The sequence below is a fragment of the Triticum aestivum genome, chromosome 1B (assembly GCF_018294505.1).
Source record: "Triticum aestivum cultivar Chinese Spring chromosome 1B, IWGSC CS RefSeq v2.1, whole genome shotgun sequence".
NCBI classification, from domain to species: domain Eukaryota; kingdom Viridiplantae; phylum Streptophyta; class Magnoliopsida; order Poales; family Poaceae; genus Triticum; species Triticum aestivum.
In genome coordinates this window covers 629,582,845-629,595,800 of record NC_057795.1, presented here as the reverse complement: position 1 = coordinate 629,595,800, position 12,956 = coordinate 629,582,845, and the positions used below count along the sequence as shown (strand labels likewise).

The 12,956-nt window shown below is 48.9% G+C and overlaps 1 long non-coding RNA gene across 2 annotated transcripts; it reads left to right on the top strand.

Moving 5' to 3' along the window:
• The first annotated feature begins 1,454 nt into the window (after positions 1-1,454).
• On the top strand, positions 1,455-4,551 carry LOC123143464 (uncharacterized). 2 transcript variants are annotated; one of them, XR_006470852.1, is made up of 4 exons: positions 1,455-1,470; positions 2,010-2,180; positions 2,285-2,401; positions 4,249-4,551. It is a non-coding gene; the product is annotated as an uncharacterized lncRNA (long non-coding RNA). The 2 variants fall into 2 exon arrangements; XR_006470851.1 differs by lacking the exon at positions 1,455-1,470 and having other exon boundaries at positions 1,929-2,180.
• The last annotated feature ends 8,405 nt before the right edge of the window (positions 4,552-12,956 follow it).

The window sequence follows — 12,956 nt, the reverse complement described above, 5'->3', positions numbered from 1 at the left end:
CCCATTTGCGATCCGAGTGGCAGCCGCGATGAAGGTCTTCATGAAAGAACGGAAGTCATGCTTCCTAGTGTTGGCCACCATGAGAGACACCAGCTTGTCTTCTCTTGCTTCCTTGCAGTGGACGCGAACCAAGGACAGAGCGACGTCAGCACCGCACCTGGCAGAAGACTTCTTCCATTCTTGCACTCGACTTGGAACTTCGTTCAGTCAAGTCATCAGCGACTCAAGGTCGTTCTGAAGCGTTTCTTCTGGCCAGAGCGATGTGTTGATGCGCGATGTTGCGGCCTTCAGTCTTGCAAGGTAATCGACCACTGCAGCAATGCGAGACTCGAGGCAGAGCACGTTCATAGCGGTTTCATCCTTCACCGGGGAATTGATGGGATCCAAGTCAATCTCCACTCACTAGTCTCCTCTTCAAAGTTTTGGCAGAATTCCGCGGACACGATTCAAGGATAAGCTAATGCCCTTACAGCAAGTCAGTAATTACCAATCGGAGATAAGGGGTTACCTTTGAGCATGAGGAATGGCTTCTTGGCGAGTCCTCCCAGATAAACCTCCAAGTCATTCTTCTTTCCTGCCAGTTCGCCAGCTTTGCCACTCAGGACCATATTGGCATTCTTCAGTCGAGTGACTTCTTGGTTGGCCACGTCGAGAGCAGCTTTTAGATTAGTGTTTTCCTCTTCAAGTTTGTTGACAGAAGCCAACTTCTCTTCTGCAAGTTTTGTCTTGTCCGAAGCCGCTTTCTGCGCCTCGGCGAGGTCAAGGTCCTTCTTCTTCAGAGCATCCCTCAGTTTTTCTGCAAAAATCACAATAAGATCAGACTCGGAGACAGGCAAGAAGCAAGGACAGTCGTCAAGATTCTCACCAAACATACCTTTTGCCTCCTCCTTCGACTTCGTAAAGTTCTCTTGGACAAGCTTCTGGTCAAGTTCAAGCTAGATATGCTTGTTCTCCAATTCGGTATAACGAGAAACAAGGTCACAAGATTTCTGCGAAAGTTCAGTCGACAGACATCAACGACAGATCACTTCCGAGTGATTAAAAGAAAAATCATAGTATTTCTAAGACTACAGTTGAATCTAAACATTCAAATGTAGTCTCGGGGACTACGCCCAGTGGGTGCACTCAGCGTGCCCCCACTAGTTCTATCAGCTAGACTCAGAGTCGATCAGTCGACCGGAAGCAGTTAACTGTCAGCAGTAAAAAAAATCAGACCATAGCCGACTACCAGCAATCGACCACGGTCTCGGAGACTACACCCAGTGGGTGCACTCACACTACACCACAACACTTGATTGGGGGCAGTTAACTGCTGGGAGAAATAGCGGAACAAGGGCAAATGAACTGCCGGGACATTTGTTACTGCCGGCAGTAGTACCTCGAGGCACAGAAACTGCCGTTAGAACCTGAGCAACGCGGGCACGAACACTGTCGGTACATTTTAAGGCACACAATCTTCAGATGGGGTTGGTGAGTGCAATAGTGCTGGAGTGTGTGGACTTTCTTTTTATCCAGGGAAGTCAAATCAGTGGTGGTTCTGTTAATTGCACTGACGTAATATTTGTATTCTCTGAAGGTGACGGTTCTGATTTAATCACTTTGAACCCAAGTGAGGTTTATAGCCCAAATAAATGTTTGCTCTACGTAACATAACATATATAACTTTTGTATTTAGCCTTCGGTTGCATCAGGGGCAAACAAGTGCTATTTTGTCTAAGTTTTACTTTCCTATATCGTAGAGTGCTTGATTGTAGGACTACACATGTTGAATCGTTATAACTGTGGCATTAGGTTTCTCAAAGCCAAAGTTCAATTTTTACCACCCTACTGAGATGCTAATGTAGATCTGTTGGTGTTAGAAATATACCTAATAGTAGGACATATATAGATGGAACACTCGTTCCTACAATTTAGCAACCAAAGTGTGTTCCTTTTCCTTCCATAGTTACTTGCTTATCTACTTGAAATCTAATCCGTCAATTATAATGTGCCATAAATTTTCTTTTAAGGAAAAAGAATGGAAAAAGGGAAGAGATGAAGATGATGCTGAAGCACGAGTGCGAGAGAGGCTAGCAAAACTTATAGCAAGGAATGGTGCAGACTTTGAACGTTTTGGGTCCTAAAATATAAATGAAGATCCTAGAGGCCGAGCCAGTCAATGACAAACTAACAGGAGGAAGGTGATATGACATGCTTCTGTTTGGTTACTGCATCAATTATAAAACTGCATCTACTACTTCAGTTTTGAGGCACTTTATACACCATCTTGTTTGGTTATTTGTAGCGCACTGCATAAATGCCTACTGTTGAAGCAACTCGAGTTCTTAGGTCCAAAACGACTAGAGATGTTGAAGACAAATACATGGCAAAAGCAGGAATGTGACCACAAGCAAGCTAGGAGGTATATACATGTTTCTCTTGGCTATCGCCATGTGATACTATTTCTTTGTTGTTTGCCATTCAATTGTTATCTTGATAAATTTGGAAGGAACTCAAAGCCTCTCAATCATGATAATACTATTTCTTATAAGGAGTACCTTATAAGATGCATTGATCACTTCAGAAAGAGCTAAGCTTATAAGATGCATTGCTTATACTGCATGCACCTTTGTTTGTGATGTTAGGCGATTTAAAATATTGAAACAGGAAATATTGGCCAAGTCAGACCTCTTAGTTTTGCTTGTCACATCGGAACCCTGCTCTGTTAGCTTACTGCTAGTATTACCTCGTAGAATCAAATTAGAAGTGATAAAATGTAGATTTGAATGGCAGTCTATCTAGATAGCGATGCTTTGCTCATTTCCTAAAATTTTCTCTATGAGTAGGTCCCTGATCTTGTTTATCTTCTGCTCTAGGTTATCTGTACTGTACATTTGTTGTATGGAGAACTCTATCCCATTATTTTCTCTGTATTCTACCCTCATGGTTCGTAGGTAACAAGCACAATATTTGGATGTGATGGCATTAACTATTGGTGGCTTATTTGTATGCCTAACAAGTTGGGTGAAAAATGCTCATTTGGTAAAAAATTCTTCATAGGTAGGTCTTCGATCTTGTTCATGTGCTAGTCTAGGTTAGGTGACAAGCTCGTTTTCTTTGCTTAATAATATTAGCAGCTTCGCAAAACACAGTTCTCTATTTATTATATGTTATTTTCACTTGTCCGATTTTCCATCTAATGTTCACTTGTCCAGCTTAATAATATTAGCAGCATCGTAAAACACAGTTCTCTATATCGATATTCTGTCATTCTTTTTCTTGATTGATCTCTACTTTTGCATAATATGCTTACTTAGGCCCTGTTAGGCAACATACCATAACCACAAATCCTCAACTTGATCACTCATCACCAATCGCCAGCTTCCTAGGCAAAAACTCGGTTTGAGGGGATGAGTAATAGTTTTCCCTCTATTGTTCTCCTATTTAACTATGTACATAGAGCATACAGGGAGCTTTTGATCACTACAAAACTGTACTCTTGCAAAGGAAATATTTACGTAAATTTTGAAAGTAGCATGACAAATATTGAGAATCATGAACATCGAGTTTTGGACATGTCATAGAACAAAGGCCTCACATTTAGCATCGTGTTTATCTTGCTTTCTCAACTGCCTCCTTACGCCGCCATAGCTATAATCTCCAGCAATTGCTTCCTCCAGATTCCCTGTGGTCTCCATCAATGGTTGCTTTAAAACTAAATTACTCTGTATTGAATATTTACATTGGTTGTTCAAAGTAAAAATATGTACTCTGCACTGAATATGAACTTGTGGTCGTGTTTTTTAGAAGGGAACAATATCGATGTTAGAAGTAGTAACAGGAAGCAATATCAGCTTATCCTACATCCACAAATGTCACTTAAATCCCAAAAGCACTTATATGCCGCTGATAAAAAAAGCTTTCACTAGTAAGTTGTAACTTGACATATTGTTTTGCCATGGAATCCTGCTTATATTCACTAGGTATTACTTTGTCTACTTAGAATTAGCTCTTGGTATGTTCGGTGTAAATCAATTATGTACAAATTTCTGGTTTGCCAAATTTTACCATCGATAATCTTTGTATGAGGACAAATGATTCTTGCTTGATCTAATTATGTGATTTTGCTTGTTGTGATGATGAAGTGCAACACATTTAGAAGAGTTTTATTTATGCCGATGAGTTAAATTGCTACATGTCAAAATCTTTAATTTGTCTCTTCAAAAATCTGAAACAAGAGCTTCATTTTGAGTTTCCAATCTATTGTAGGTTTCCGAAAGGCACACAAGTTGACGGACGCTTGAAAGACCTTCAAGCCGTTGAAGATTTGGAAGACCTGTAATTAAGTTGGTGGGGTGATAATGTCATATGCCTTGTTGAACATGTAGACTTGCTCTGCCCATTTTGGTTGTGTGGCACATTTAGAAATATATGTACTTCTCCATTTGTGGCACTACTTCATTTTGGTTGTGTGGCACATCTAGAAACATATATGTACTTCTCCATTTGTGGCACAACCTCCTTATATATGATTGTTATATATGTTTATTGAATCAACTTTAAGGTTTTTGATGAGGCCTATATATTACTTTGATTGATGAAGTGAATGTATAAATTGTGTGGCATGTCATGATCGCTTGAATAAAATGAATGGATATTACATTAGGGATGCCTAGATCAGTTTGCTAGTGAAATCAATGTACTGGCACAAAAACTGCCGGGTAAAGATACTTGTGCTGGCAGTAGAAGTGCCGGTAATTGTAGTTGCATGTCCCTTGACCAATCTGCCGAGAGAAAATGGACTGCCGACAAATAGATGGGCAAGGGCAAACAAACTACCGGGAGAAGTTTATCTGTCGGGACAAGTAATCCCCGGCAGCCGTTCTCGTGGCGGTTCTATCTACCGGGAGAAACACTGTCCTGGCAGTTTATCTGCCCTCTAAAGTGTCTTTTCCTGGCAGTTATTCCATCCTTGCATCAGTGTTGTGGTGTAGTGTCAGCGTGCCCCCACCAGTTCTATTATTCCACTCGACCAAGCACGAGTGAAACAAGTAAAGTGAGAAATCTCAAGACACAAAGACTACAGTCGACTGCCAGCAGTCCACCGTAGAATTGACACACCCAGTGGGTGCATGACAAACATCAAGATTTCCAGTCGGTGTTCAACTAACATGGACATTACTTTGGAGAGCTGAACTCGCGTCATAAGCTGCTTGGCTGGCAGTTCGGATCGCCTTCACCTGCTCCATCATAATCCCGACCTGGCGTATGGCTTCCTTGGCAGCGCTTGCTTGGTCCTCCGGGACGTGGTAGGTGGAGAAGAGAGAAGGCAGGTCAGCACTCGACGAAGAAGGGCGGGTGTCGGTGTCAAAACCGGCGGATCTTGGGTAGGGGGTCCCGAACTGTGCGTCTAGGCGGATGGTAACATGAGACAAGGGACACGATGTTTTACCCAGGTTCGGGCCCTCTTGATGGAGGTAAAACCCTACGTCCTGCTTGATTAATATTGATGATGTGTGTTACAAGAGTAGATCTACCACGAGATCAAGGAGGCTAAACCCTAGAAGCTAGCCTGTGGTATGATTGTTGTTCGTCCTACGGACTAAAGCCATCCGGTTTATATAGACACCGGAGAGGGCTAGGGTTACACAGAGTCGGTTACAATGGTAGGAGATCTACATATCCGTATCGCCAAGCTTGCCTTCCACGCCAAGGAAAGTCCCATCCGGACACGGGACGAAGTCTTCAATCTTGTATCTTCATAGTCTTGGAGTCCGGCCGATGATGATAGTTCGGCTATCCGGACACCCCCTAGTCCAGGACTCCCTCAGTAGCCCCTGAACCAGGCTTCAATGACGACGAGTCCGGCGCGCATATTGTCTTCGGCATTGCAAGGCGGGTTCCTTCTCCGAATAATTTATAGAAGATTGTGAACACCAGGATAGTGTCCGGCTCTGCAAAATAAATTCCACATACCACCGTAGAGAGAATAATATTTACACAAGTTCAATCTGCTGACGTTTTTGGTGGCGTGATGTCACACCACTTCCAAGCCTTTACTCGAATCGTTTTTATTGTACCACCTCAGCGTGTTTAGCGAAGCGATTTCCTTGGCACGTCTTGTCGAAGCAGAGATCGTGTTCCCCTTATTCCGGGATTCCCATCAATACAGACGTGGGTAACCCAACCGCGCCATTGATTGCGGCGCTTGGGAGATAGGCGAGTTTTATCAGGCCGGTGGGGACACATGTTTTTGTCCGCCCATATAAGGGGATAAAGATCCAACCCTTTTACCTGCGCCTTCTTCCTCCTTGGCTTATCCATCTCCGCGAACTCGAGCTCCAGCGCCCAAGTCCGCACATCTCACCTCAACCTTCTCCAACTATGTCCGGAGCGGGAGGCAAGTGGATGGCCTCCTTCGTCACGGAGGGGCACATCCAGAAGCTGCGCAGCACCGGATATTTGTCCAGCAACATCGCGCACCGGCTCCCCAACGAGGGAGAGCTCATCCCCACCCCCAGGCCCCATGAGAGGGTAGTATTTCTTCCCCATTTCCTCCGCGGACTGGGCTTCCCACTCCATCCCTTCGTCCGGGGGCTCATGTTCTACTACGGCCTGGATTTCCATGATCTGGCCCCGAATTTCATCCTCAACATCTCGGCGTTTATCGTCGTGTGTGAGGCCTTCCTCTGCATCCAGCCCCACTTCGGCTTGTGGCTCAAGACCTTCAGTATCAAGCCGAAGGTTGTGAAGGGGAGCCAAGCGGAGTGCGGAGGCGCCATGGTGGGCAGGATGTCCCACGTTACTTGGCTTGAGGGCACTTTCGTGGAAACCATTAAGGGGTGGCAATCGGGGTGGTTCTATATCACCGAGTCGCGTGACCCTGAATGGGCAGCGACCCCCGAATTCAGATCTGGCATCCCCACACGGCTCACCTCCTGGAAAGAGAGCGGCCGGACCTGGGGTGATTCGGAGGAGCTGACCGGACTCCAAGCCTGCATCCAAAAGCTAGTGGACAAGAAGCTCAAGCTTGTCAACATAGTCCAGGTCATGCTCATCCGCCGGATTCTCCCGTGCCAACGACGGGGCTTCAATATGTGGGAGTTCAATCCGGCACAGCACCAGACTTTGAGCGGGCTCTTCGATACTACATACGAAGATGTCTGGAAGGTGCTGTTTAAGGGTGCCGAGGCCCCCGCATCCGCTACCGAAGATCGCGGATTCAGCTCGCAGCGTCCAGCTGACGAGGTAAGCGATTTTGTCCTTTACGGACGTCTGTTTTCCATAGTTTGACTCTATGCGGGATCTAAACTCCCTCTCCTTTGACAGGACTGGCTGATGAAGGCCGAACAGACTATCTGTCCGGCCCCATTGCCAGAGGACCCAGCGGACGCCCGCTTAACGGGGCTGCTGGTTCTGGCACCCCACGTGGTGCCGGAGAAGAAGGCCAAGAAGAAGGCCACGGGCACTCGGAAGAGTTCCCGTTTTCAGGTGTTATCGGATGATGACTCCGATGCAGACTCCTCCCACAAAGGCGAGGAGGAGAAGAAGAAAGCCTCTCCCCCAGTAGGGGGAGGGAAGAAAAGGAAGGCCTCCCCAACGAGGGAGGCCGAAGGGTCCAAGAAGGGAAGAACTCTTTCCCCGGACTGCTCTGCCAACGCCAGTGACGACGACGAGGACTGGCCTCCAAGGGCCAAGCCCCTGGCGAGATCGTAAGTATCCGAACTCCCGAATAATTTCATGGTTTTTTCTTTTCGCCACATAGTGTCTTTCTAATGCCGCATACAACCCTGCAGTCCGCCCAAGGATGATCTTCCCGCTTCGTCGAGCGGGTCCTTAGGTGCGTAGGATATGGATTCTCTTCCGACCGCCTCCACCCCTCGTGATGCGGACGATGCCGAGGTGGGATCCCGGGAAGGGACCCACCAGGAGGAGGAGGCCCCGGAGGTGTCGCGGAACAACCTCCCGGACTTTGCACCGGACTCGGCCCCGGAATCCATAGTGGCTCCGGAGTCTGGCGGGCAGCCCCTTCGTAAGAAGGGCAAGACCGTGACGCTGGCAGCCTCCGTCCAACCAGAGGCGCCGGATAGCTTGCTGGAGGCGCTCAATGGCGCCTCCATCAAAGAGGAACACTGCACTATTATGAGTGCGGTGATTCAGAAGGTGCAGCTCGCCAAGAGCGGGCTGACCGAAGCCTGCAGCAGCCTTCTAACAGGCTTTGAGGTAAGAATTTTGATATATGTAAAATAGTACCGCATAGACAGTAGCCCCTGATGCTCGGTTCGGTGTTCGGAAAGAAAAGCTGGACTGAGGATCTAAAAAGATATACGCAGGAGTCATAAAAAATATGTCAATATGGGATTGCAGGCTGCGCTGCTGACCTCTGCCGCATTGACTGCGGAGGTCAATACTTTGAAGCAAAGCCTGGAGCGGTCCGAGAACGAGCTCGGCCGTGCCAAGAAGCAGCTCGAGGACAAGGAAGGTGAGTAACACCTTATTAAAATTGTACCTTACAGAAAAGGATTTTGGTTGCAAGAAGAATGACAAGGATAACGTGGGTATTGCAGGGGCCACTAACGAGGTGGCGACCCTGAAGGAGGCGGTGCACGCGGCCAAACGTAATGCGGCCGCGGAGCGCACCGAGCGAGAGAGGCAGGAGGTGTGGGTGGCGGAGGTACAGCAAGAGCACCAGGCTCTCGTGGAAAAACACGAGAGTTTGGAGCGTGACTCGAAGACTCGAGAGTCCGAGCTTGCAACGGCTCTTGAGAGTGCCAAAGCCGCTAAGGCAGAAGCCTATAAGGCCCTCCAGGAAGTCGAGGCGTTGAAGAAAATAGCGGTGGGTAAGGCATTTTTCATGCAAAGTAAGCATGTGAGTGTGAATTACCTATCACTTACCCGAATTCGGAGCTCTCCAGGAGCGTTCGCAGATCTGCCCCGCAGCATGTCCGATGCTGCCGCTTTCTACAGGGCCGAGGAGGGGAGCTCGACGGAGAAGGTCTTCTGGTCTCAGTATGCTGAGGCCGGACATCCGGTGCCCCTTAGCGACCAGCTGAAGCAGCTGGTCGAGCTCCACAAGGTGGCCGAACAGGCCATGAAGGGCCTCATAGTTCGGCTGTGGCCTAAGGAGGCCATGCCTGGGAGCTACTTCGGCCTGGTGCGGCGGCTGGTGGATGCGTGTCCATGGGTTGAAGTCATCAAGCACTCCGCCTGTATTGAAGGTGCCCGTCGGGCCCTTGCCCGCGCAAAGGTGCACTGGGGCAAGATGGATGCTCAGAAGCTTGTGACGGACGCGCCACCGCAGGGCAAGGAGCATCGCACGCCCGAGATGTATTATAAGAGTGTCCTGAAGGGTGCCCGCATTATTGCGGGTGAGTGCTCCAAAGATGTAATATTTGAGTAGACTCGCATTTTGTTATCCTGTGCGCTGAAAACTTAGTTCATATGCGCTAAGCAACGCTTGTTAATTTAAAATATTACCTTCTGTGCGGCTGTTTATCAAATCTGAGAGATGGCAAGTCGTCGGCTTCAGCCCCCATGCCACGAGTGCTGGGGTGTTCGGGATAAACTTGAGCACTCTTGTTCCCATTTTTGGGTCCATCTAGGGAGGCGCTCAACACAACGAACAAGGCAACCGGACTTATAATGCTTGAACACTCTCACTTAGCCATAGAATTCTATAATTTTAAATTTCGGCGAAGCCCCTAGTCTTCGGAAGGCCGAATTTGGGGCGCTATCCACGCCTGGGCCGGACAAAGCCGGCTCCTCGCTCTAAGCGGCATAAGTCTTTAGGGACTCGCAAAAAACCTCTCGAACAGCGACCGGCTCTCGCCTCATCATGACGGTCAGTTTTAGCTTTCTCCACTGAGGCGCTTGCCCAGCTCAACTAGGGCGCAATCGCAGTGGTTCTCCCAGTGCTACCTTAGCCGATACAACGGAACGTAAGGTACCAAAACATGGGAGCCGGGCAAACCCAACTATTGACCCAAGACATGATTCGGAGCCGATGCATATAATGCTATAAGTTCGGGGTGCCGCACTTGTGAAAGTGTTCGGACTTATCACACCATGATGCGGGAAACATAAGCCCCTGGTGTATTTAGCCGTACCAAAATGTACGGATGCAACATGTCATAAATGAACATATGTATAAGAAGGAAATGCAATTGGAAGCAAAAAGGTGCTGCATTAGTTATTCAAGAAAAACTGATGTGAATGCAGAACGATACAAATGGTGCGATAAGCAAGGGATGGGACTATTAAACATGTCCCCCTCCAGGGGTAGGCTGCGGAATGGTGCATAAAACATATTTAATGCTCGTAATGGAGACCACCTGGATATTCGTTGTAGCCTTTCTCCTTCCCTGGCTGTTGTATCGTGAGTTCGGCAGGTCTGCTGCCGGACAAGGCCTCTGACGAACGGAGTCCTGTGGGTAGAAATAAACAGGAAAAAGAAAAAAGAACGACGCACTTGAGAGCCCCTGGTCTGGTTGAGCCGCATTCTGGGCCTATCGTGGTCGTGCCCCTCTCCCCATGCCCATGGTATCTTCAGAGCGTAATGGTGTACGTGAAGGACCTGTCTTGACGATTAGCAGGGGCTGGGGTTGGGGCCGCACTGCTACGCGTGCTCGGAACGTGCCAGGTGGTCTTGTTGTAGGTTACTCCGGGCGCGTTTAGCCGTGTCCGGTCGCTTAACGGCCGGACTCGAGAATTGCCTTAAGAGGCTGCACTGTACTTCTGCCGCGAGAGCCGCTGTATGTTCCTCCGTTCGGAGAGAGCGTTCAGTGTTTCCGTTGACCGTGATGACTCCTCGAGGGCCTGGCATCTTGAGCTTGAGGTATGCGTAGTGCGGCACCGCGTTGAACTTTGCAAACGCGGTACGTCCGAGCAGAGCATGATAGCCGCTGCGGAACGGAACTATGTCGAAGATTAACTCCTCGCTTCGGAAGTTATCCGGGGATCCGAAGACCACTTCCAGTGTAACTGAGCCTGTACAATTGGCTTCTACACCTGGTATGACGCCTTTAAAGGTCGTCTTGGTAGGTTTAATCCTTGAGGGGTCTATGCCCATTTTGCGCACTGTATCCTGATAAAGCAGGTTCAGGCTGCTGCCGCCGTCCATCAGGACTCTGGTGAGGTGAAATCCATCGACGATTGGGTCTAAAACCAATGCGGCGAATCCGCCATGGCGGATGCTGGTGGGGTGGTCCCTTCGGTCAAAAGTGATCGGGCAGGAGGACCATGGATTGAACTTCGGGGCAACTGGCTCCATCGCGTATACATCCCTGAGTGCACGCTTCCGCTCCCTTTTGGGTATGTGCGTTGCGTATATCATGTTCACCGTCCGCACCTGTGGGGGGAAACCCTTCTGTCCTCTATTGTTCGGCGGTCGGGTCTCTTCCTCGTCATCGCTATGCAGCCCCTTGTCATTGTTTTCGGCAATTAACTTGCCTGCCTGCTTGAATACCCAACAGTCCCTGTTGGTGTGGTTGGCTGGCTTTTCGGGGGTGCCGTGTATCTGGCACGAGCGGTCGAGTATTCGGTCCAAATTGGACGGACCCGGAGTAGTTCTTTTGAATGGCTTTTTCCGCTGACCGGGTTTAGAGCCTCTGAATCCGGCATTGACTGCCGTATCTTCACTATTATCGCGTTAATGCGGCGTTTGTTTTTGTTGCGACGCGACCTGCCATTACAGTCCTTGATATCCGGACTGCCAGAATTTTTGCTGAGGTTGTTGATGCGTGCTAGCCAGCTGTCCTCACCCGCGCAGAAGCGGGTCATGAGTGATGTGAGGGCTGCCATGGATTTCGGCTTTTCCTGTCCCAGGTGCCGGGCAAGCCACTCGTCGCGGATGTTATGTTTGAAGGCCGCGAGGGCCTCCGCATCCGGACAGTCGACGATTTGGTTTTTCTTGGTTAAGAACCGTGTCCAGAATTGTCTGGCCGATTTGTCTGGCTGCTGAATTATATGGCTTAGGTCATCAGCGTTTTGTGGTCGCACATACGTGCCTTGGAAGTTATCGAGAAATGCGGCTTCCAGGTCTTCCCAACTCCCGATTGACTCTGCTGGCAAGCTGTTAAGCCAATGCCGGGCTGGTCCTTTAAGTTTGAGTGGGAGATATTTGATGGCGTGAAGATCGTCACCGCGGGCCATGTGGATGTGGAGGAGATAGTCTTCGATCCAAACCGCGGGGTCTGTTGTGCCATCGTAAGATTCAATATTTACGGGTTTAAACCCTTCAGGGATTTGATGATCCATTACTTCATCTGTGAAGCATAGTGGGTGTGCGGCGCCTCTGTACTGGGCGATATCACGACGGAGCTCAAAAGAGCTTTGTCTATTTTGTTCGGCCCGGCCGGACTTACTGTGTCCGGCGCGACGGTTGTCGTCACGTATCATGGGGCGCCCACGCGATCCATAGATCGATCTTGATTGTCTTGCCTTATCCTCCAATATATCTCGCAAGTCCAGAGCATTCCCCTGTGGCCTTGTGCTTTTCGAGCGATGCCGGGGTACGGTTCTAGTGAAGGGCCTAGAGGCCTCTCTGTCGCGACCACGGGGTGGTCGGTCAGCCGTATTGTCTGCTGGTGATGCGGGTTCATATGCCTCCTCCTCTAATCGGGGGAGCAGCTTGCGTTTAGGGTAGCTTTTGGAGGGGCGTTCGAGCTCATGCTCTTCGGCCGCGAGGACTTCAGTCCATCTGTCGGCTAGCAGATCTTGATCAGCTCTAAGTTGTTGCTGCTTTTTCTTGAGGCTGTTTGTCGTGGCCATAAGCCTATGTTTAAAACGCTCTTGTTCGATGGGATCCTCAGGCACGACAAATTCGTCGTCGTCGAGGCTTGCCTCGTCTCCGGAGGGAGGCATATAATCCTCTACCTCTTCTTCTGCCGCTCTCTCATGAGGGTTGGCGTCTCCGTCCTCCTGTGATGTGTCTTGCTGGAGTGGGTTGTCTTCGGCACTGTCTGGGGTGTTATTATCTC